Below are 25,449 nucleotides of genomic sequence, written 5' to 3'. Positions count from 1 at the left end.
AACAAATTCAATTATGGAAAATCAGGAACCTCTAAGTATGAATGATCGAATGAGAGCCACACGCACTGGCTAAGGTCATGCCATTACTCAACCAGACATTAATGCACCAGATTATGAAATCAAAGGACAAATCCTACACATGGTAACTAATCAATGCCAATTTAGTGGTACACCAAAAGAAGATCCAAACGAACATCTTCGAACCTTTAATAGGATCTGTACTGTATTTAAAATCAGAGAAGTTGAGGATGAACAGATCTATCTCATGTTATTTCCCTGGACTTTAAAGGGAGAAGCCAAAGATTGGTTAGAATCGTTACCTGAAGGAGCGATTGATACATGAGATGTTTTAGTTGGGAAATTTCTTAAAAGATTCTTTCCGGCATCTAAAGCCGTGAGACTTCAAGGAGAAATTGTTACGTTCGCGCAAAAGCCAAATGAAACATTATATGAGGCGTGGACGAGATTCGAAAAGTTGTTGAGAGGATGTCCTCAACATAGTTTAGACACTTATCAAATAGTATAAATATTCTACCAAGGATGCGATGTTTCTACAAGAAAAGATATCGACACAGCAGCTGGTGGTTCCATTATGAAGAAAACCGCAACTGAAGCTCACAAAATTATTGATAACACAGCCTCCCACTCACATGAGTGGCACCAGGAAAAAGATATCCTTCGTTCATCTAAAGCGGCTAGAGCCGATTCTAGCCATGACTTTGATTCCATTTCCGCAAAGTTAGATGCTTTCGAGAGACGAATGGAAAAGATGACTAAAGATATTCACGCAATATGAATTAGTTGTGAGCAGTGTGGAGGACCACATTTGACAAAAGATTGTCTCAGCGTTGAACAAACAATGGAACAAAGAGAGAATATTTCATATATAAACCAAAGGCCTGGAAATAATTATCAAAATAATTATCAACCGCCAAGATCAAACTACAATCAAAATCAAAATTATAACCGAAATGTTCCATACAACAACCAACAAGGTCCTAGCAATCAGCAAGTATCTAACAATACTTACAATCAGCAAAGTCCTATTTTTCCAAATAAACCACCACAAACCGATGATAAAAAGCCAAATTTAGAAGATATGATGTCGAAGCTAGTTGAATCTCAAACTCAATTTTTCACATCTCAGAAACAAACTAATGAACAAAATGCTCAAGCATTTAGAAATCAACAAGCTTCTATTCAAAATCTGAAACAAGAAGTGAGCAACCTAGTAAGGTTGATAGGTGAAAGAAAACCGGGGAGTCTACCTAGCGATACAAATACTAACCCCCGAAATGAAACAGTTAAAGCCATTACCACAAGAAGTGGTATTACACTCAAACCACCTGAAATGCATGTAATTTCTGATGACTCTATTCCCACTACACAGGAACCATAGCCTGAGCAAGATAAGGAAACAGAACCGGTAGTTGAAAAGGTTAATGAAGATAACACAGTTATGGCAAAGCCTTATGTTAAACCATACCAACCACCGCTTCCTTACCCGAGTAAAATGAGAAAAGAAAGACTTGAAGCCGAGCAATCCAAATTCTTGGATATGTTTAAACAAATAAATGTAAATCTTCCTTTCATTGATGTGATTTCAGGAATGCCAAGGTATGCCAAATTCCTGAAAGATCTAATCACAAATAGAAAGAAAATGGAAGAACTCTCGGCTGTTACAATGAATGCTAATTGTTCTGCAGTGTTGTTGAATAAGCTACCAAAAATATTATCAGATCCAGGAAGTTTCACAATTCCATGTTTTCTGGGTAGTCTTAGTTCAATAGAAGCATTGGCAGACTTAGGTGCTAGTATAAATTTAATGTTGTATTCACTATATGCTAAACTAGACCTTGGAGAATTGAAACCAACACGAATAAGCGTACAACTAGCCGATCGATCAGTAAAATATCCTAGAGGGATAATGGAGAACATGCTAGTTAAAGTTGGTACTTTAGTATTCCCAGTAGATTTTGTTATTTTGGACATGGAAGAAGATTCTCGAGTTCCTCTCACGTTAGGAAGACCATTCTTAAACACGGCTAAAGCAATAATAGACGTGTTCGGTAATAAACTGACCCTAAGTATAGAGGACGAGAGTGTTACATGTTTTTATGTTCAAACTATAGATTCACATGCAGAATTGTTACAAGAATTTCCAGAATTACAAGGAACAGGAGAATGTTCTTTAGGAGAAGGAACTGAACCAATTGATGAAGCTGAAATATTAGCTGCACTCATGGCTAATGAATATGAACCAACAATAGAAGAACTTCAAATGCTAAAAGAGGAAGACAGATATCGATACAAATAATCGATAGAAGAACCATCGATATTAGAGTTAAAGCCACTACCAAACCATTTGGAATACGCTTATTTACATGGTGAATCTGAATTACCTGTAATAATATCGTCTTCTCTTACGAAAAATGAAAAATCTCGACTCATTTCTGTGCTAAAAGCTCATAAATCAGCTATTGTATGGAAGATTCACGACATTAAAGGCATAAGTCCTTCGTATTGCACATATAAAATCCTTATGGAAGAAGGTCATAAAACATATGTGCAACGCCAACGAAGACTAAATCCTAATATGCAAGATGTTGTTAAGAAAGAAATAATTAAACTGTTCGATGCTGGTTTAGTTTATCTAATTTCTGATAGTCCATGGGTAAGCCCAGTTCAATGTGTACCTAAGAAGAGTGGCATCACTGTCATCACAAATGAAAAAGATGAGCTTATTCCTACTAGGACTGTAACAGGATGGCGTGTTTGTATTGATTATAGAAAATTAAATGACGCCACAAGAAAAGATCACTTTCTCTTACCTTTCATTGATCAAATGTTGAAAAGGTTAGCTGGGAACAGTTACTATTATTTTCTTGACGGTTTCTTCGGATACTTTCAAATTCCAATCGCACCCGAGGACCAAGAGAAAACCACCTTCACGTGCCCTTATGGTACTTTTGCTTACAAACGCATGCCATTTGGACTTTGGAACGCCCCTGCAACCTTTCAAAGGTGCATGATGGCAATTTTTCACGACATGATAGAAGAATGCATGGAAGTTTTCATGGATGACTTTTCAGTCTTCGGTGATACTTTTGAAACATGTCTAGTTAATCTTGAACGAATGCTTATTAGATGCGAGAAATCAAATCTAGTTCTTAATTGGGAGAAATGACATTTCATGGTTAAAGAAGGCATCGTTCTTGGTCATAAAATTTTAAGTGAAGGAATTGAAGTGGATAGAGCTAAAGTAGATGTAATTGCTAAACTTTCACATCTCACCAATGTTAGAGGAGTTAGGAGTTTTCTAGGGCATGCCGATTTTTACCGACGTTTCATAAAAGATTTTTCTAAATTTGCACTCCTATGAATAAACTCCTAGAAAAGGATGCTCCATTCATCTTTTTGGATGAATGTATCAAATCTTTTAATATTCTTAAAGAAAAACTCACTAATGCGCCGATCATTATAACTCCAAATTGGAATCTACCATTTGAACTCATGTGCGATGCAAGTGATTTTGTAATGGGAGCCGTTTTAGGTCAAAGAATTGAAAAACGATTTCAACCTATTTATTACGCTAGTAAGACATTACAAGGAGCACAAACGAATTACATAACTACTGAAAAAGAACTCCTTGCTATTGTCTTTGCTTTTGACAAATTTCGTTCATATCTCGTTCTAGCAAAAACGGTGGTCTATACCGACCATTCTGCTCTTAGATACCTATTTTCAAAACAAGATGCCAAACCATGATTAATCCGTTGGATCTTACTCTTACAAGAATTCGATATTGAAATCCGAGACAAAAAGGGAGCAGAAAATCTCGCAGCTGATCATCTTTCTCGCCTTGAAAATCCTGAATTAGAAGTTCTAAATGAATCGGCCATACAAGACAACTTTCCTGATGAATATCTCTTGAAAATCAATTATAATGAAATTCTATGATTTGCAGACTATGCAAACTACTTAGTATGTGGATTCCTTGAAAAAGGGTTATCGTACCAAAAACGAAAGAAATTCTTTAGTGATATAAAACACTATTTTTGGGAAGATCCACATTTGTTTAAAAGTTGTCCAGATGGAATAATAAGCCGATGCGTATTCGGAGATGAAACTAGTCAAATCTTAAACCATTGTCACATAGGACCAACCGGAGGGCATTATGGGCCTCAACTCACAGCAAGGAAAGTCTACGATGCTGGATTTTATTGGCTTACAATTTTCAAAAACGCACACCTTCTTTGTAAATCATGTGATACATGTCAAAGGGCCGGAAAAATAAGTCAACGTAATGAAATGCCACAAAATGTCATTCAAGTATGTAAAGTATTCGACGTATGGGGTATTGACTTTATGGGCCCATTTCCAAAATCTCATAATAATCTCTACATTCTCGTTGCCATTGATTATCTATCTAAATGGGCAGAAGCACAAGCTTTCCCAACTAACGATGCACGAGTTGTAGTCAACTTCTTAAAACGTCTTTTTTCAAGGTTCGGAACACCGAAAGCTTTAATAAGTGATCGGGGTACTCATTTTTGTAATACTCAACTTGCAAAGTTCTCAAAAGATATGGAATAACTCATAAAATCTCAACCGCTTATCATTCACAAACAAGTGGACAAGTTGAAAATACCAACCGAGCATTAAAACGTATTCTAGAAAAAACCGTAGGATCAGATCCGAAGGAATGGTCCATGAAATTGGAGGATGCACTTAGGGCTTTTAGAACAGCCTACAAAACTCCAATTGGCACCACACCTTTTAAACTCGTTTACGGAAAAGCATGTCACCTTCCAGTAGAAATTGAGCACAAAGCATTTTGGGCTTTGAAGACGTGTAATCTTGATTTGGATGAAGCTGGTCGTCTACGGTTAAGTCAACTAAACGAATTAGAGGAATTAAGACATGATGCATATGAAAATTCGTTAATCTATAAGGAAAGAATGAAGAAATGGCATGATAAAAGACTCAGAAGTTTAAAAGAATTTAAGGAAGGAGACAGAGTTCTTCTTTTCAATTCATGATTCAAGTTATTTCCTGGAAAATTGAAATCAAGATGGTCTGGACCATTCATAGTCAAAAGAGTTTTCCCGTACGGAACAATAGAGTTAATAAATTCAAACGGGATTGAATTTAAAGTTAATGGTCACAGAGTTAAACATTACATAGATAATCCAATGAAAGTTGAAGATGAAGTTAATCACAATTTTGACACCACAGCTAACTAAGTGTGGGGAGAATCGAATCTTTTAAGGATAATATAAATACTGTCTAGAGTTAGATTTTCTATTTTAATGTAGTTCTCGAAAATGGAATCCGATTGGTCTTTCCCTAACAGATCCTAAAGAACTAGTCTTCTCCCTCCATTCTGAATTTTTGTTTTTTAGGTTTTACGAGATGAAGAATTCCTTTGATTTGAACCACGGTCTACTACTACACGCTATGATTACTAAACGTAATAATAACACCTTTCTGAGTGAACTGGTGTCATTCATAAGAGGCAAAATGGACGAAGTGAGGAAAGAACTCAGGAACAATCATAATAAGATACATTTTGGTAAAGGAAAATCAAAATCTGCAACAAAAAGAAGAGCACGACACCTTGAAAGATGTCATAAATGCGGAAAATAGTCACACAAAGGGAAATGTTCAAACAATCAAACACATTCCAATACCGAGTTCGTTACTCTATGCAGAGAAGGACCGTTCATATGTTTAGAAGAAAAGATATTGAAAAATCGAGGTTACGCTTATGTAGCAATGGAAAATCAAATAGAACGACTCTCCTATGAGTCGACTAAAGCAGGTCTCTGAGAATTCTATCTCACAGGTAAGTATGTACAGTTTTTATTTTATTTTATTGCTTTTAACCTTTTGATAATAAACGCTGAATCGTTCGCTATAAAGTATTAAATTGATATTCAATAAAATTAGGTATAATAAACCGAAATTATTGATATCAGATAAAAATTTAATTCATCACTGCGAAATTTACCGTTTATTCATAAGTTATAAATATCTTTAATCAATCAATCCAAAATATTTTATAAATTCGTCAGGAGTAAAACTAGGTAATATAGCCGAAATTACTTTACCCAAAAGAGGGACGTATATTTTTGATAATATTTGATTGATTAAAGTGGGATAAAAGACCAAAAAGATTTTAATTTTATTTTTTACCTTGTTTTTAAAATTAATATATAAATATTAAATTATTATTGTAAATTTTTAAAACCAATATATAATTATAATATTTTAAATGAAAGTTTGTAAAATTACTGTATATAAATATTAATAATATTTATATGAAATTTTATGCATTTTAAATTTAAGTTTGGTGTGAATTTAAAAACAAAATTTACTTTATTTCATTAAGTTAAAAAAATTGATTTTTAAAATTCGTCGTGAATTGAAGACTAGGTCGTTGAACCGAAATTGCTTTACCCGAGGGCGGGACGAGAAATTTTATTATCATTATTTTTAATTTTATTGATCTAAAGTATGTCAAAAACATTGAAAACCCAAAAATCTTTGCTTTTAAAATAATCGCTTTAAAATGATAAATTTTAAAATTTTGTCGAGGGACGAATTAGGTAAACGTACTGAAACGACCTCTTCCTAAATAAAAAGGAAAACAAAATTTTAAATAAATCACTTATTTGTTTTTATAAGTTAAAGGTTTTATATATATATATATATATATATATATATATATATATATATATATATATATATATATATATATATATATATATATATATACCATTTGTATGTTAAAACTAGTAATTATAATGATACTAAAATTTTATTAAAATTTGGTAATAATGATAATAATTATAGTACTTAATATTAATAATAAAGGTAATAATGTTAACAATTCTATTAGGGATAAATATCGTAATATTAATAATAATAATTGTAAAAATTTTAATCTATCTAAGCTCCTGCTAAAACTTTTGTATTAAAGTACTAATAAATAAATAATGATTGTAAATGCATTCTTTCTGTGTTTTTGCTAGTTAATTTGAAACTTTTGTTGTACTCTTCTTACCCTAAAAATTACTAGGTTACCCTAGATTTAGAATTTATTTTTTAAAAAATGTTTTGCTAATCGTGATGGCTAAATTTTAACATCAAAGTCATTCAAACTGGATAAAAAATTTATTGGCAAGTTCATGAAAGGAGATTGTAGAAGAACTATATATATATATATATATATATATATATAATACCACACCCCATGCGATCGCATGGGGTTTACATTTCATATCCATGCGATCGCATGGAAGCAAAATGCTGGATAGAATCATAAAGTCAATCGATCTGCTTCTGTCTCCTCACAAACACACATATACACAAACGAAAAAAAACACACAAATACCCTCAAAAATTCGTAATTTCTCACCATTTTCATCAAATCTTTCATAAAATCACATTGAGAAGTTTCCTATCAAGAAGTTTTTCAAGGAAGGTAACGATTCCACCCCTAAAACACTCTTTAATTCGGAATTATAGTGTTCTTGAGCGAATTTTTACCTAATTTAATTTTTATGATTTCTAACTTAATTAGAGTTAAATTGTTAGTATATTATGCTTGTATAACCTAGATTGATGCTATTTAACATGATTAGAAGCCTTAAACTTCAAATTTTTAACAATCTAGTGTTTGTGTTCTTGAGCAATTTGGGGCTTTTTGATATAAACAGGTTATGGCCGATTTTTGTTATGAATTATTGCTAAAATAAGTAGTATAACATGTTTAGGTTGCTAAATGATCCAAATTTTAATCCTAAACATGATTTTTGAACATCAAAGTGGACTTTTTAAGTCTAAAATTCATGAACTTGATTATTTTGATATGAATGCCATTTGAAACTTGTTTAATTGCTAGTAATGGTTATTTTAACATGTTATTTGAATTGAATGCTTATGAACTTTGCATACATTTTCATATATTCTTATTTGAAAGATTGTAGAATTGATAAAAATATGAAAATGAGTATAAGTTTAATATGGACTAAACATGTTGTTGTAATTGTTTTAAGTTGTTATTCTGCTAACACTAATGCATATTTGGATGCACAAATTTTGTGTTTAATGTGTTTTACAGAGAAATACCGATACTGAAGGTGCATCATCGTCTAGACAACCTGAACAAGAACCACTGCCAGAGATGCCACCTGAGCCACAATAAGAGCAACAACATCATAATCAACACCTACCATATTATGAACCGGAACCACAATTTTTTACTGCCTACATACAATTTCTGCCTCACCAGTTAATAGAACACTCAAGAGTTCATGAACAGGAGTTACATCCCAATCTAAGATTTGAGCGAAGCTGGAGAGATTACCCAATGTACGAACGTAACAAATTTAAGCTTTGCACCAAAAATGTGGAAGTAAAAAGGGTAATAGATTGGAGACCTTTGGAAGAAGTCAACCTAGCTAACTCAGTTAGGCTGTTACTAATCCAAAGGGATGGGAACTCTTCTTTTCTTGACTGGGAACGTTTGTTTACCATTCGTAGGCCTGTATATAAGGAGTGGTGTGTTGAATTAATGAGTACTATAGCATTTAATAAGGATGTAGATAGGATAGACGATAGGACTTTTCTTAGATTTTTACTTGGAGGTAGGATGTACAGGATGTCCATGATAGACATGGCTAGGGCTTTACAGATTTACACCCCCGCTGAATTATTATCACCTGATTGTACAGCTTTAATTTATGAAGGTGAGAGGGTAGATAGAAATTTTGACGCTAATGCCATATGGAGGCGAATGTCAAAATTTAATGTGTTTACGCGGGGTGGTAGACACTCCTATTTAGATATTGACAAGGCAGAGCTTCACGTAATTCATAGATTTTTAGCGAACTCGATTACACAAAGAGGTAGAAACAAGGAGAAAATGACCCTAAATGATTTATTCTACCTTAAGTGCATTCGAGACACTAGTGGCTTTGTTAATATCCCCTACTGTGTTGGTTATTATTTGTCCAAAATGGTGGAAGGTATACAGGAGGGGGGAATAATAGGAGGTGGAATTTTTGTTACTCTCATTGGAGAGTATTTAGGTGTAGATAGGGAACAAGGGGGTCCAATGATCGTGGTCCAGGAACAAGCCGAGAGTATAGGATTGCAAGTTTATCAAGGTGCAAAGGTACTAACTCGGAGTCACAATAGGACAATACCGTATCGCGGCACCCATCCACAAGTAGTGAGGGGTTCGGACGAGGAGATGGAGGAAGCAGATGACATTAGGATGTCATTAGGGATAGTTATACTGATGTCTTCCAGCGTATAGATGAGGTGGAAATGAGTAATGAGGCTAGGCATCGTCAGTATGAGCAGTGGAGAGCCGCAGATGAGTATGAGCAATCTAGGCGACGCCAACACGATAGCTGGCAAGTTCATTAGCACCAGATCATGAGCCATCTATCATATCAGGTACCACATAACTACATTCCGACTCGGCCTGCTTATTATCCACCACATCAGCCCGACATGCGACCACCCTTTAACCTGTACGATCCCAACCAAGCCTATTAGGACACCTATCACCAGCCATGGAACCTGAACGATGACATGAACTGGAATCCATATCCAGATTGATAGAGTTCCATTGGCGATTTCTTATCTTTTATCATTTTTATCTATTTATGTTTAAACAGTTAATATTTTGATATTTTATGTAATTTTTAACATTTTTATTATTTTGTTACTAATATTTCATATTTATAATTTGAAAGTGGGATATTAAGTCCCATTTCAAATTACCATGCATGTTTATATTTTTATTGTATGTATATTGTGAATTGTACACAACAGGGTAAAACGGCGAACTTTCAAAGACTGGCATTAAGTTCAGCAAAAGTAACTAATTTTGACGACAAGATGAAAAATAAATGTGAAATAACAACTGCAAGAATGAACAAATGATGTGCATCATTTATCATTCAAACAAACAACAATATGTTGGAAACTTTGGTAAAATTTTAATCATTTTTCTACGCTAATCACCCTCAATAATTTAAATTGTTACCGACTTCTTGCAAATGAGGGCATTGCAAGATCTTAATTGTAGGAAGAGATTAAATTCTTTCGGTTTAAATATTTAATTTATACACTTGGTTTAATTGCCAAATTTTGTGAAAATTTGAAAATTTTTCAACTAAATGAATTCAAAATCATGTTTATACATATTTATGAACGATAAAACTAGGTGTTAATACCGAAATTATTGTTACCTTGAAAAGGACATAAATTGAGAAACAACTCAAAATGCTAGAATTCATTTAAAAATGGAATAGAGAAGAATAAAAAGGCAAAGAAAGAAATAAATAAAAACTAAGAGTGGGAAGAATTTACCAAGTTCTTTAAAACATATATCACATATTTTTGTACAAGGTTATTGCAGGTACTTTTGTTTTGAACTATACTAATCAGTTTTACCCAATGTACTGTAAAATATTTGAAAGAAAGATGGATCTACACGATGAATCAATTCCATCATTAAAAGGAAGTAAAGTCTTCCGAAAAAGACACGCGCTTCTTGATTTAGGTCAGGAAGTTATCGTCCAGACCAGCTGTAGGTTGACGAAAAATCTAGAAAAGTCATCTTGAAAATCAGCAGGAAATCCACGGACCTCAGCATCAAACAGGGTCGCCAAGTGTCAGACTTATCCTAACCATGAGAGGATCTGTCTCGTAAAATGGGGAGGGCGCCATGAAAATTAGCTTGATAAGACTAATGAATCAGACTCCCAGAAAGGATAATCTCCTTAAAGATTAAAAATCAGCCTTTAAGACTGATATCAATCAATCCTTTAGATTGACCTTAAAGATTGAGAATTAAAAACTCATGAAATTCGATGATATCTACACTCGAACTTGATCGAGAAAATGTTTTGAAAAATATAAAACTGATTTAAACTTAATCGAACCAAATCGAGTGTCAACCGTAAGAACGTGTGACGACCCGGAAAATTCCGACCAAATTTAAACTTAATCTTTATATGTTCCCGACCCGATAAGTAATGTCTGTAATGTTGAGTCTCAAAAAAAAAAAAAACTTTGAACTATTTCATATATCCATTTGACCTTCGACTATTCCCGACGATTCACCAACATTTGTGTGTAAATAAATATATATTTGTAAAAATATATATATATATATATATATATATATATATATATATATATATATATATATATATATATATATATATATATATATATATATATATATATATATATATATGTGTGTGTGTGTGTGTGTGTGTGTGTGTGTGTGTGTATATGCTAATTTGAATTAATATAATACCATTTAATCATTTGATTTAAACATGTAAGATAATATAAATACGATGTTATTAAAATAAATATATAAATATATATATATGAATCGTGTACAAAATTAATATTATATGTATGTTGAAATATATCTAATATATATAAATATTAAATATTCAAATGTGTATTAGAAGTATTACAAAATTAATAATATGTAATATTATTATATTAAATTTAATTACAAGTCAAAATATAGTTATTTGCTACTTTTATTATTAATATTGATATCAGTATTATTAATAGTATTAATTTAATATATAGTGTGTATATATATATATATATATATATATATATATATATATATATATGAGATTTGATATGTATAAATTGTTATATCAAAATATTTTGTATTACTCTCATTATTATTATTATTAATGTTGATATTAATATTTGTATTAATAATACTATTATAAAATATTATATATAGATATAAAAATCGAAAAATGTAATTTGATATTACTAGTAATATTATTATTATTATTATTAATATTGTTATTATTCTTATAGTTATTACTAATAGAAAATAATATAATTATTATCATTTCTAAAAGAATACTTGCACTATTATTATTTATTATTATTATTATTAATATATTTATTACTTATTAATATTAATTATATTATATATATAAAAACAAAAAGGAATAGATTTATGTCACAAGTATCGATCATAATTATATATATTATTAATATTTTTGTTATTTTTTTTCTTATTATTAATAATATTAAATAAATTATTATTATTATTAGAATAATTGTATTTATTTATTATATATATAATAACCATATGAAACAAATCTGTTATCTATAGGAATCAACTTTTTCTCTTACTTTCTTCTGCTTTCTATTCACCTGTGAGTATATGTCGAGAGATATGTTGGTACATAAAGATGAATCAATCAGTTATCTCTATTATGTATACCTAATATCTATTCTATCAGTTATATATATATAAAAAACTTTTCTTGCTCGCGTCTGTTTGATCCAGAATTCAAGAAATCCAATTTTTAAATTTTACAATATGAATTAATCACTGTAAATTGTCCACTTTATGATTCCTAAACCTCTAAAATCATCAATTCATCCTTACAGAATCATATCACAGAGAATTTTTTTTTTATTTCGTCTGTGTTTATCTTGACCCATTTAAACATTGAACTGATTCGAAACAATTTGAAGAAAAGTATAAATGTAGATCTCTTCTCATTAATGTTGTGAAGGTTTATGTACAATCTCAAATCCTAATTCAAAAAATCAAGGTCGAATTTGGAAGTCGAAGTATTTGAGCAAAAAGTCAAACGAATGTTCTTTGATTAAATCCGAGATATCTGTTATAATTTGAGTTCAATTGATGATTGAAAATGTTTTTATGGATCATTTGAAACACAAGTCATTTTATAATCTTTTGCTAAAACTTTATAAAACTCAAAATCAATTTTTTTTACTTACGACGAAGAACAGCAGGATTGGTTGCTGTTATATATATATTTTTTTCCTTTCTTCACGTATGATAGTTTAAAATCACCAATACTTTTGTTTACGTCTCAAATCCATGTCTTAATCCAAACCTGTAAGTGTTGTATGAATTGAATTGGTCGCTGTCAATTTGGGTTTGAAGAAGAAAAGATGAACACAGAAAGATAGGTTAAGTATATATGGGTATTGATTATATCAGGAAAATAGAAATAGAGGAACGGTTTGGTGTTGATTCGGGTATTCGAGAGGTCTTGGGTTCGAGTCCGGTTCGTGACAATAAATATTTTTAAGGCCTCTTATGAGGTAGTTATTTAATTTTTCTTATTACTTTTATTATTATTATTATTGTTATTATTATTATTATTATTATTATTATTATTATTATTATTATTATTATTATTATTATTATTATTATTATGATTATTATTATCTTTATTATAGTTATTACTAATGTTGTTACTAGTATTAATAATATTAAAAGTACTACTAGTAATACTAGTATTATCATTACGATTATTAGTATTTAGTATTATCATTATAATTGTTATTATAAGTATTATTGTGATTATTATGAATCTTATTATTAAGGGGGATGATTCTCACACACTGTTTTTTGATCCTCACACACCAATTTACTTGAACTCCTCCCTAATAATAGGGTAAAAGAGTGTGTGAGGATCAAAAAACAGTGTGTGAGAATCATCCCCCTATTATTAAGGTTAATATTATGATTATAATTAATTATTGTTATTATTAAGATAATTATTATTGTACTAACATTAAAATATGATTATATGTATAAATAATATTATTATTATTATTATTATTATTATCACTAAGTATTAACAATAGGTATTATTAACATTATTATCACTATCATAACGCAATTTATTATTATCATTAACATTAATATTAATATTATATTTATAGTTATTATTACAAAATATTAGTACTAAGTATTATTAACATTTAGGAAATAGAATCAAAACTAATGTTATTATTGTAACAATAATATAACTCTTATATTATTATTAGTATCATTAATATGATTCTTAAAATTTTTATTAAACCTATCATACAACCTTATTATTAAAGTTATTATCTTTATCAAAATTATCATTTTTGTTCACATTTTTTATTATTAATATTACTACTAATACTATCATTATTATTATTATCCTTAATCTAGTATTATTATAATTATTAATTTTACAAATGAAAGATAGTTATAAAATATATATATATATATATATATATATATATATATATATATATATATATATATATATATATATATATATATATATATATATATATATATATATATATATATATATATATATATATATATATATGATACTAATACAAAAATTATATCACTAATAATAATATATATTTGTTCGATTACAAGTATATCTTTTAATATATATCCAAATGATATAGGTTCGTGAATCCAAGGCCAACCCTGCATTGTTCAGTTTCGTCGTATGAATATTTTTACTACAAAATATTGTAGCGTGAGTTTCATTTGCCTTTTTACCCTTTATATTTTTGGGCTGAGAATACATGCATAATTTTTATAAATGTTTTAAAAAATAGACACAAGTACTTAAAATTACATTCTATGGTTGGATTATTAAACCGAATATCGCCCTTCAAGTCTGGTAACCTAAGAATTTAGGGAAATGGCCCCTGTTTGACGCGAATCCTAAAGATAGATCTATAGACCTTGACAAGTCCCATTCGGGGTACGAATGCTTTAGTACTTCGAGATTATTATACAGACGAGAGGTTCTGTTTTGGGGATATTCTATGCATTAAGTTAACATCGGTTACCAGGTGTTCAATCCATATGAATGATATTTTTATCTCTATGCAGTTTGCGAAATGCCTGATATGAGATTATGTTTATGAGAAATTGAAATATGAAATCTTGTGGTCTATTAAAATTATGGAAATGATTATTATGATAAACTAATGAACTCACCAACCTTTTGGTTGACACTTTAAAGCATGTTTATTCTCAGGTATTAAAGAAATCTTCCGCTGTGCATTTGCTCATTTTAAGGATATTACTTGGAGTCAGTCATGACATATTTCAAAAGATGTTGCATTCGAGTCATTGCGTTCATCAAGATTATTATTAAGTCAATTATAGTTGGATATATATTGAAATGGTATGAATGCCGTCAACTTTCGTTGTAATGCAAGTTTGTCTTTTAAAAACGAATGCAATGTTTGTAAAATGTATCATATAGAGGTCAAGTACCTCGTGATGTAATCAACTATCATGAATCGTTTATAATCGATATGGACTTTGTCCAGATCGATTAGGACGGGTTATGAAAGAACGTTGGTTGCATAGTGATGTGTTTGCAGCGGTATATACGAAATAGTTATATTTTTATTGCGAAATACTATTAAATATGATACAATTTTACACAAGTTATTTATTTATTTATTGAATGGGATATACCTAAACTTTGCTACAACATTTATAGGCAGTGTACCTAATCGTAGAGTAGTGTAGTTTTTAATAAGTCCGGTTCGTTCCACAGGGAGCTAGCAGAGTTTAACGCAATATTTTTAACAACTATATTTATATAAAATATATATATATATATATATATATAAGTAGTAATAATATTATATAAAAGGGGGGTTTTACCGTTTAATGACCGGTTTGTCGATTTTATATTTTAAGCGTAAAGATAAATGACAATAATTAAAGTGCGTACAATAATTAAAAATACAAATAAAGCTTAAAAATAAATGACGATAAATAAAATGACAGTAAATTAAAGGTACGATGAAATATGAAATAAAAATATTATGCTTATTTAAACTTCCGTAATCATGATGTTTGACATTTTGATTTTAATTAATTGTTACCCGGGTTAATTGTCCTTTGTCCTGGATTATTTGATACCTATTTGGTTTTTGTCCATAATAGTTCATCGGTCATAATTATAAAATGCTCGTCAAATTAACCTTATTCCCGAAGTCAAATATTCCAACTAATTAGGGATTCGAACTGTAACAAGGTTTTAATACTTTGTTTAATGATTACACCAGGTTATTGACTGCGTGCAATCCAAGGTTTTATTACTTTTTAACAATTACACCAATTATCCTTGTATGTAATTCACCCCTGTTTTAATGAGATATGAATATATGAATATTTTTTTACCCATTTGATCAGAATGAATAATCAATTACCCAACCCGAATAATTAATTAAATGATCGTAAAAGATGTCGTATAAACGTCACTAAATAGAACATACATAATCATTTTAATAATTATTAGATTAACTAATTTGAAGATAGGTTCGACAGGTTCCAATGAGTTGTCGCTCAATTAGACAATACCCCTTATCTATTAATAGTCATAGTCCAATGTCCACAAGTGTCGGTCTTTTGTCCAAACCTTAATTATGGTACAAAATCTAATAACCCCGTCTTAATATTTAGTCTAACATCATGATTACTTTGGCTCAAATAAGCATAATAATAACTTAGTTACGAGACATTAATTTAAAAAGGAAGAACATAGCTTACAGTGGTGATTAATCGCGTAGCGTTGCACGGACAGAGTTCCGACTTTAAAACCCGTAAAACATTTCTTACAATAACCCAACTAAACCATAATTTATTATTAATCTTAAATTAAAATTAAAATTATAATATAAATATATTACATAGAGAAGAGAGATTGATTTTTGTATGTTTAAAACGTCGAACAAACTGCCTTTTTATAATATTTGGCCTGCTACAGTAACTCATGCGGTCGCATGAGATTTTAGTGCAAATCTCATGCACTCGCATAGGCTCATGCACTCGCATGAGTTTTATGCCTATTTCCCATGCGATCGCATGGCCGTCAGATCCAGCTCACATATTTTTTGTTTGCTAGTTTGTCGACGTTATTTAATATAATATATAATATATAAATAATTTATATAATTATTTAAATATTATATTATATTCTTGTGCATAGTTGACTTGTAATTTTAGCTCCGTTGCGTCGCGCGTTGATAGTTGGCTCAGGTCTCGGTTCCGGTTTTTCGAACGTCCTTTCGTATAATTTAATATCTTGTACTTTGCGTTTTGCGGCTCGTACTCTTGTAATTTTGAGACGTTTCTCATCAATAAATTGAACCACTTGAATTATATCTTGTACATTTGAGCTTTTTGGTCATTTGCATCTTCAAATCGTCGTTTTCTTCTTTTGTCTTCGCACTTATTTATTTAAACGAATACTACATAAAAATAGAACAATTGCAACTAAAATCTTTACATATTGGAAGGATATTGTGCCTAAATATATGTTCTTTGGAGCACTATCAAATATCCCCACACTTGAGCTTTGCTTGTCCTCAAGCAATATAGAACTTGAATATAACTTTACTAGAATCACTTCTTTATTCTTCACATTTTGTACATCAGTGATTTTAATACGGCGGTATGAACAATGGTAGTAACGATGTGGTTTACAGTCCCACATGACTATAAAAATTTAGATCCTTTAAAGAAATTGGATCTTTATGAAAACATTTGATCTTTTGAAAATTCATTCTAGATTTTACCCTAGATAAGTTTTCCGGAATAACCCTTCACCGGTGTTTCCAAAATGTTTTTGTGGGTTTTGTGGGTTTCAGATTTGAAAATTTTAGCTCAAAACGTATGGTTTTGTGTCACCCACTTGCTAATCCTTGTATTAGGAAAGCACACGTCCAGTATACTTGCTCCGTATATTACCTTTTGGTAAACTACCATCCGATTGTAAAGGAAAGCGTTGAACAAGCAACTGTTAAGGCAATGTCTAATGACATGCAAATGTTCATGGTCTACAACGTGTCGAATGCAGTTACTATCCTTTGTAGGAGCAATAGTAAAGATCACCCTATAGTTTTTCGGTTTAGCACAAGGTCCTGCCTTTGACCATGCTATGCAACCACCGTTCTTACGGTTGACACCCGATTTGGTTCAGGTGACCTAATGAATTCTGGGTGAATTCCTAGGATTTTACGTTCAATGGTAATGAACGCATTGAAAATAGGTTTTTAGAAAACAAATCGGTTTTAATTTGATCAAAATATTTTCTCGTTCAAGCTCGAGTTTAGATATCATCGAATTCCATGAGTTTGTAATTCTCAATCTTTAAATTCAATCTCAAGGATTGAGTAATATCAGGCTTAAAAGCTGATTTTTAATCTTTAAGGAGATTATCCTTTCTGGGGGTCTGATTCATTAGTCTTATCAAGCTAATTTGCACGGCGCCCTCCCCATTTTACGAGACAGATCCTCTCATGGTTAGGATAAGTCTGACCACTTGGCGACCCTGTTTGATGCTGAGGTCCGTGGATTTCCAGCTGATTTTAGAGATGACTTTTCTAGATTTTTCGTCAACCTACAGCTGGTCTGGACGACAACTTCCTGACCTAAATCAAGAAGCGTGTGTCTTTTTCAGAAGACTTTACTTCCTTTTAATGATGGAATTGATTCATCATGTAGATCCATCTTTCTTTCAAATATATTACAGTAAATCGGGTAAAACTGATTAAAATCGTCCAAAACAAAAGTACCTGTAATAATCTTGTACAAACATATGTGATATGTGTTTAATATAACTTGGTAAATTCTTCCCACACTTCGCTTTTATTTTTTTTCTTTGCCTTTTTATTCTCCTATATTCCATTTTAAATGAATTCTAACGTTTTGAGTTGTTTCTCCATTTATGTTGTCTCCGAGGTAACAATAATTTCGGTAATAAAACCTAGTTTTATCGTTCATAAATATGTATAAACATGATTTTGAATTCATTTAGTTGAAAATTTTTCAAATTTTCACAAAATTTGGCAATTAAACTAAGTGTAAACCCGAGAGAATTTATAACCCTTCCCCACACTTGAGATCATGCAATGCCCTCATTTGCATGAAATCAGTAAAAATTTAAATTCATGAGGGTGATTAGTGCAGACAAATGATTAAAAATACCGAGTTTGCATACATATTATTTTATATCACATTTGATATTTCACGTCTTGTCGTCAAAATTAGTAGCTTTTGCTGAACTTTAATGCCAGTCTTTGAAAGTGCGCTATTTTACCCTGTTTTGTACATAAGATAAACTATAAACATATATATAATATTTATATATATATTTTTTTATAAAACCTTTATTTATTAAAACAATTTAAATGAATAATTTTTTTAAAATTTTGTTTCCTTTTAATTTAGGTAGTTTCGGTACGTTTACCTAGTCCGTCCCTCGACAAAATTTAAAATTTGCCGTTTTTAAAGCGATTGTTTTAAAAGCAAAGATTTTTTGAGTTTTTTTAATTTTTTTGGTATACTTTAGATCAATAAAATTAAAAATAATGATAACAAAATTATTCGCCCCGCCCTCGGGTAAAGCAATTCCGGTTCCATGACCTAGTCTTCAACTTACGATGAATTTTAGAAATCATTTTTTAAACTTAATGAAATAAAGTAATTTTTGTTTTTAAATTCACACAAAACTTAAATTTAAAAATGCATATTAATTTCATACAAAACCTACAAAACAAGAATTCAGAATGGGGGGAGAAAACTAGTTCTTTAGTGTCTGCTAGTGGAAAAGACCAATCAGATTCCATTCTCGAAACTTCACGAGAACAGAACAACTAACTCTAGACATCAATTTTTTTTCTTAAAACATTTGAATCTCCCCACACTTAGGTAACCGTGGTGTCGAAATTGTGGTTAACTTCATTGTCAATTTCTCTTGGATCAAAATCAACTTGCATATCTGTGACTTTTGCTTTAAGCCATTGATCGGATTCCTGTGTAATATCCACAAATTCAACTAGTTTCGCCTTTTCTTTAGGCGATAGATTGGATACTAACCGGTTAAATAACTTAAAGTTTCCCTTGGTTCTAACATCGCGAATCCGTTTAATAAGTTTCTTCATTGAACCGTTAATAACGGGGTCGTTTAATTTTGCATCAACAACGGGGTTCTTTGTTATCAGGTCATCATTAGGTGTTACTTCATCTTCCCCACACTTAGGCGTTTTATTATTGTTAAGCACTACCGTTGGAGTTGGTAAAACAATATGGTTCTTACCAATCGTTTTTATCGGTTCAACGGTTTTGGTTGGTGGAGATTTAGACTTTCGACTCACAAAGGTGATCGATTTTTCACCATCACTAAGTGTCATTCTACCCTCTCTTACATCAAATAACGCCCCGGTGGACGCTAAGAATGGTCGACCCAAAATTAGAGGAATGTTTGGGTCCTCTTCTATGTCAATGTCAATAAATTCGACTAGAAAGGTTAAATTACCCACTTGAATGGGTAGGTTGTCAGCAATTCCAACTGGGTGCCTAATGGTTTGATCAAAGAGTCGAGCACTTATTTCCGTTGGACTTAACTCACCTACTCCTAATCTTTTATATAATGAAAGAGGCATAACACTCACACTCGTACCTAAATCTGCTAGTGCATCATACATGACACAATCACTAAGTAGACAAGGAACAATAAATTCACCCGGATCACCCAACCTGGGTGGAACTTTTGGTGAAACTGTCTTCACCGGATTTATTTTTACGGTTTTTGTTTCTTGCACTTTCTTATTCTTCTTCTTCTTTCCAGAGGTATCACAAACTTTATTACCTATTACTTGCTCATACTCAACTCCTTTTCTTGGAAACGGTATGGGTGGTCTATATGGTGCCACCACTGGCTTTACATACTCGGGTGGTGGTGGTGGTGTTGTAACTTCTTCATTGTTACTCACATCGAAAACCTTCCCATCTTCTGATGCTGTTTTTTCAGAATTTGTTGAAACCATATTAACATTCTCATTCCGAGGATTTACTTCAGTATTACTTGGTAGCTTTTCTTGTTCCCTCTCACTCATCATGCTAGCAAGAGTACCTACGTGTTTTTCTAGATTCAAAATGGAAGCTTGTTGAGTTCTTAATGACTGATCAAACCTCTCATTTGTTTGGGTTTGAGATGAAATAAATTGTGTTTGAGATTTCATTAACTTTGCCATCATTTCTTTCAGATTTGACCTTTTCTCTTCGGTTTGTTGTGGTGGTTTATACAAGCCAGGTCTTTATTGATTGAAAGTGTTGTTTTGAATTGGTTGGTTATTCAGACCTTGTTGGCTGTACGAGTTATTGTTGGGTCCATTTGGATTGTAAAGAATGTTTTGATTTCGATTGAAGTTTGGCCTTGGCGGTTGATAATTATTTTGATAATTATTTCCCGGCCTTTGGTTCATATAGGAAACATTCTCACGTTGTTCCATCGTTTGCTCAATGTGACAATCTTTTGTTAAGTGTGGTCCACCACATTGCTCACAACTGATTCGTATTACGTGAATATCTTTAGTCATCTTTTCCATTCGTCTTTCAAAAGCATCTATTTTTGCGGAAACGGAATCAAAGTCATGGCTAGAATCGGCTCTAGCCGCTTTAGATGAACGAAAGATATCTTTTTCTTGGTGCCACTCATGTGAGTGGGAGGCTGTGTTATCAATGATTTTGTGAGCTTCGGTTGCGGTTTTCTTCATAATGGAACCACCAGCTGCTATGTCAATGTCTTTTCGTATAGCAATGTCGCATCCTTGGTAGAATATTTGTACTATTTGATAAGTGTCTAAACCATGTTGCGGACATCCTCTTAACAATTTTCCAAATCTTGTCCACGCCTCATATAGAGTTTCATTTGGCTTTTGCGCGAACGTAACAATTTCTCCTTGAAGTCTCACAGCTTTAGATGCGGGAAAGAATTGTTTAAGAAATTTTTCAACTAAAACATCCCATGTATCAATCGCCCCTTCAGGTAACGATTCTAACCAATCTTTGGCTTCTCCCTTTAAAGTCCAGGGAAATAACATGAGATAGATTTGTTCATCCTCCACTTCTCAGATTTTAAATAGAGTACAGATCCTATTAAAGGTTCGAAGTTGTTCGTTTGGATCTTCTTTTGACGTACCACTATATTGGCATTGATTAGTTACCATGTGTAGGATTTGTCCTTTGATTTCATAATCTGGCGCATTAATATGTGGCTTAATAATGGCGTGACCTTGGCCCGTGCGTGTGGCTCTCATTCGGTCTTCCATACTTAGAGGTTCCGTTACTTCCATAATTGAATTTGTTGAATCTGAATCACTAGAGGATTCTGATTTAACGGTTTGTGGTTCAGGAGGAATGATTAGTGGTTCAGGATCTTGGAATTGTCCTTTAATATCCTCCGGGTTTTCAATATTGAATTCGGGTTTAAAAAATGGATTATCAGGATTTTGAGTTGGAGTACTTGGATTACTAGATGACGATTCTAAAGAAAAATCAACGGCGATAATATTGGCTAAATGTCTTGATCGAGTTACAGGTAGTAAACGTATGAAAGGTGGTGAACGATTTGCTCAGTGCATTCACAGAATATCCTATTAGTTATAAAAGATAAAACTTATATAAGTTATCAAATTAATAGACTTTTCTGATTTTGCCCACGTTTCGAATAGCCAATAGATGCAGCATGTAGCCAGGACCCTTTAAATCGGAAGCCCACAACTCACCACTAACAAATCCAACTATTACTACAAACCAGAAAATTTTGGATGTCTATCAATTTAACCACTTAAAATAATTTTTCGTTTTGAATTTTTAGAGAAGATATAGAAAATTCTATGTCCTAAAAACTAGAGCGTCGAGAAATAAGAAAAAAAAGAGCATGTCGGAAAACGTCGAAAAATAAAAGGTCGAAAAATAAAAATAAGAAAGAAAAACGTCGAAACTTAAAAGTCTAAAAACTAAATCTAAAAAGTTGCGCCTAAAGGTATTAAAGCTTAAAAGGAAATCTATATCCAAAATGGCAATAACTTAAAAAGGCACTAAAATCTATGGCGTCGCAAAATTCTAAAGCGCCTATATCTTAATCTAAAGAAAAAGCACTTAAGGGATTTTACGGCAAAGCTTAAAAATCTAGAAATAAAAATAACTACAGCAAAATACTAGATTAAAAACTAATTACGAATGATAAAAATAAATATTACGAATAAACGATTAAAAAGATACAAAATTTAAAAATAAAACTTAAAATTTATAAAAATACAATTTTTATAAAAATATTATTTTTATATTATTATTTTATAAAAGTATTGATTTTTTATATAATTCATAAAACTAAATAAAACTTAAAATACAAATTAAATAACAACTAAACTAAATTATTATTAAAATAAACCCTAATTAGGTAATTAATAATAATAATAATTAATAATCTTAACCCTAATTACGTATGTACAAGGTTTCAGGCCTGTCAAGTCATTTCATGCGACCGCATGAAATTCCTTTGCTTCAGTCATGCGACCGCATGGATCCAGAAAACAGGCCAGAGGTTGGGCTGCTACGGTACCTTGGCCTGATTGCAATTATATATATATATATATATATATATATATATATATATATATATATATATATATATATATATATATATATATATATATATATATATATATATATATATATATTCTGTTTTTAATTTATATAGAATAAATAAATAAAAACTTAATTTTTTTAAAAAAAAAACTACCTATTAGTTTTTGTAACTAAAAGAAAATACAAACTTTTTGATTTTTTATATTTTGAACAACTCTTAAAAATATATATATTTTGTTTTTATTTTTATATTTTTGTATTTTTTAATATTTAAAACGTATTTTTACAAAAAGAAATTAAAACTAAAAAAAAATCTTTTTTTTATATATATAGCGTTGCACTTTCGGCGTTTAAGCAGTCCCCGACAGCGGCGCCAAAAACTTGATGTGTTTGCAGCGGTATATACGAAATAGTTATATTTTTATTGCGAAATACTATTAAATATGATACAATTTTACACAAGTTATTTATTTATTTATTGAATGGGATATACCTAAACCTTGCTACAACACTTATAGGCAGTGTACCTAATCGTAGAGTAGTGTAGTTTTTAGTAAGTCTGGTTCGTTCCACAGGGAGCTAGCTGAGTTTAACGCAATATTTTTAACAACTATATTTATATAAAATATATATATATATAAGTAGTAATAATATTATATAAAAGGGGGGTTTTACCGTTTAATGACCGGTTTGTCGATTTTATATTTTAAGCGTAAAGATAAATGACAATAATTAAAGTACGTACAATAATTAAAAATACAAATAAAGCGTAAAAATAAATGACGATAAATAAAATGACAGTAAATTAAAGGTACGATGAAATATGAAATAAAAATATTATGCTTATTTAAACTTCCGTAATCATGATGTTTGACGTTTTGATTTTAATTAATTGTTACCCGGGTTAATTGTCCTTTGTCCTGGATTATTTGATACCTATTTGGTTTTTGTCCATAATAGTCCATCGGTCATAATTATAAAATGCTTGTCAAATTAACCTTATTCCCGAAGTCAAATATTCCAACTAATTAGGGATTCGAACTGTAACAAGGTTTTAATACTTTGTTTAATGATTACACCAGATTATCGACTTCGTGTAATCTAAGGTTTTATTACTTTGTTAACAATTACACCAATTATCCTTGTATGTAATCCACCCCTGTTTTAATGAGCTATGAATATTAATTTACCCACTTGATCAGAATGAATAATCAATTACCCAACCCGAATAATTAATTAAATGATCGTAAAAGATGTCGTATAAACGTCACTAAATAGAACATACATAATCATTTTAATAATTATTAGATTAACTAATTTGAAGATAGGTTCGACAGGTTCCAATGAGTTGTCGCTCAATTAGACAATACCCCTTATCTATTAATAGTCATAGTCCAATGTCCACAAGTGTCGGTCTTTTGTCCAAACCTTAATTATGGTACAAAATCTAATAACCCCGTCTTAATATTTAGTCTAACATCGTGATTACTTTGGCTCAAATAAGCATAATAATAACTTAGTTACGAGACATTAATTTAAAAAGGAAGAACATAGCTTACAGTGGTGATTAATCGCGTAGCGTTGCACGGACAGAGTTTCAACTTTAAAACCCGTAAAACATTTCTTACAATAACCCAATTAAACCATAATTTATTATTAATCTTAAATTAAAATTAAAATTATAATATAAATATATTACATAGAGAAGAGAGATTGATTTTTGTATGTTTAAAACGTCGAGCAAAATGCCTTTTTATAATACTTGGCCTGCTACAGTAACTCATGCGGTCGCATGAGATTTTAGTGCAAATCTCATGCACTCGCATGGGCTCATGCAATCGCATGAGTTTTATGCCTATTTTCCATGCGATCGCATGGCCGTCAGATCCAGCTCACATATTTTTTGTTTGCTAGTTTGTCGACGTTATTTAATATAATATATAATATATAAATAATTTATATAATTATTTAAATATTATATTATATTCTTGTGCATAGTTGACTTGTAATTTTAGCTCCGTTGCGTCGCGCGTTGATAGTTGGCTCAGGTCCCGGTTCCAGTTTTTCGAACGTCCTTTCGTATAATTTAATATCTTGTACTTTGCGTTTTGCGGCTCGTACTCTTGTAATTTTGAGATGTTTCTCATCAATAA

At 31.0% G+C, this 25,449-nt stretch overlaps 1 non-coding gene across 1 annotated transcript; it reads right to left on the bottom strand.

Annotated features, from left to right (window-relative positions):
- Window positions 1-397: 397 nt before the first annotated feature.
- Window positions 398-504, bottom strand: LOC139894742 (small nucleolar RNA R71). Its single transcript, XR_011775227.1, has one exon. It is a non-coding gene; the product is annotated as a small nucleolar RNA R71 (small nucleolar RNA).
- Window positions 505-25,449: the final 24,945 nt, after the last annotated feature.

This window comes from Rutidosis leptorrhynchoides, chromosome 2 (genome assembly GCF_046630445.1).
Source record: "Rutidosis leptorrhynchoides isolate AG116_Rl617_1_P2 chromosome 2, CSIRO_AGI_Rlap_v1, whole genome shotgun sequence".
Lineage (NCBI taxonomy): Eukaryota > Viridiplantae > Streptophyta > Magnoliopsida > Asterales > Asteraceae > Rutidosis > Rutidosis leptorrhynchoides.
This window is presented reverse-complemented; position numbering and strand designations above follow the sequence as displayed.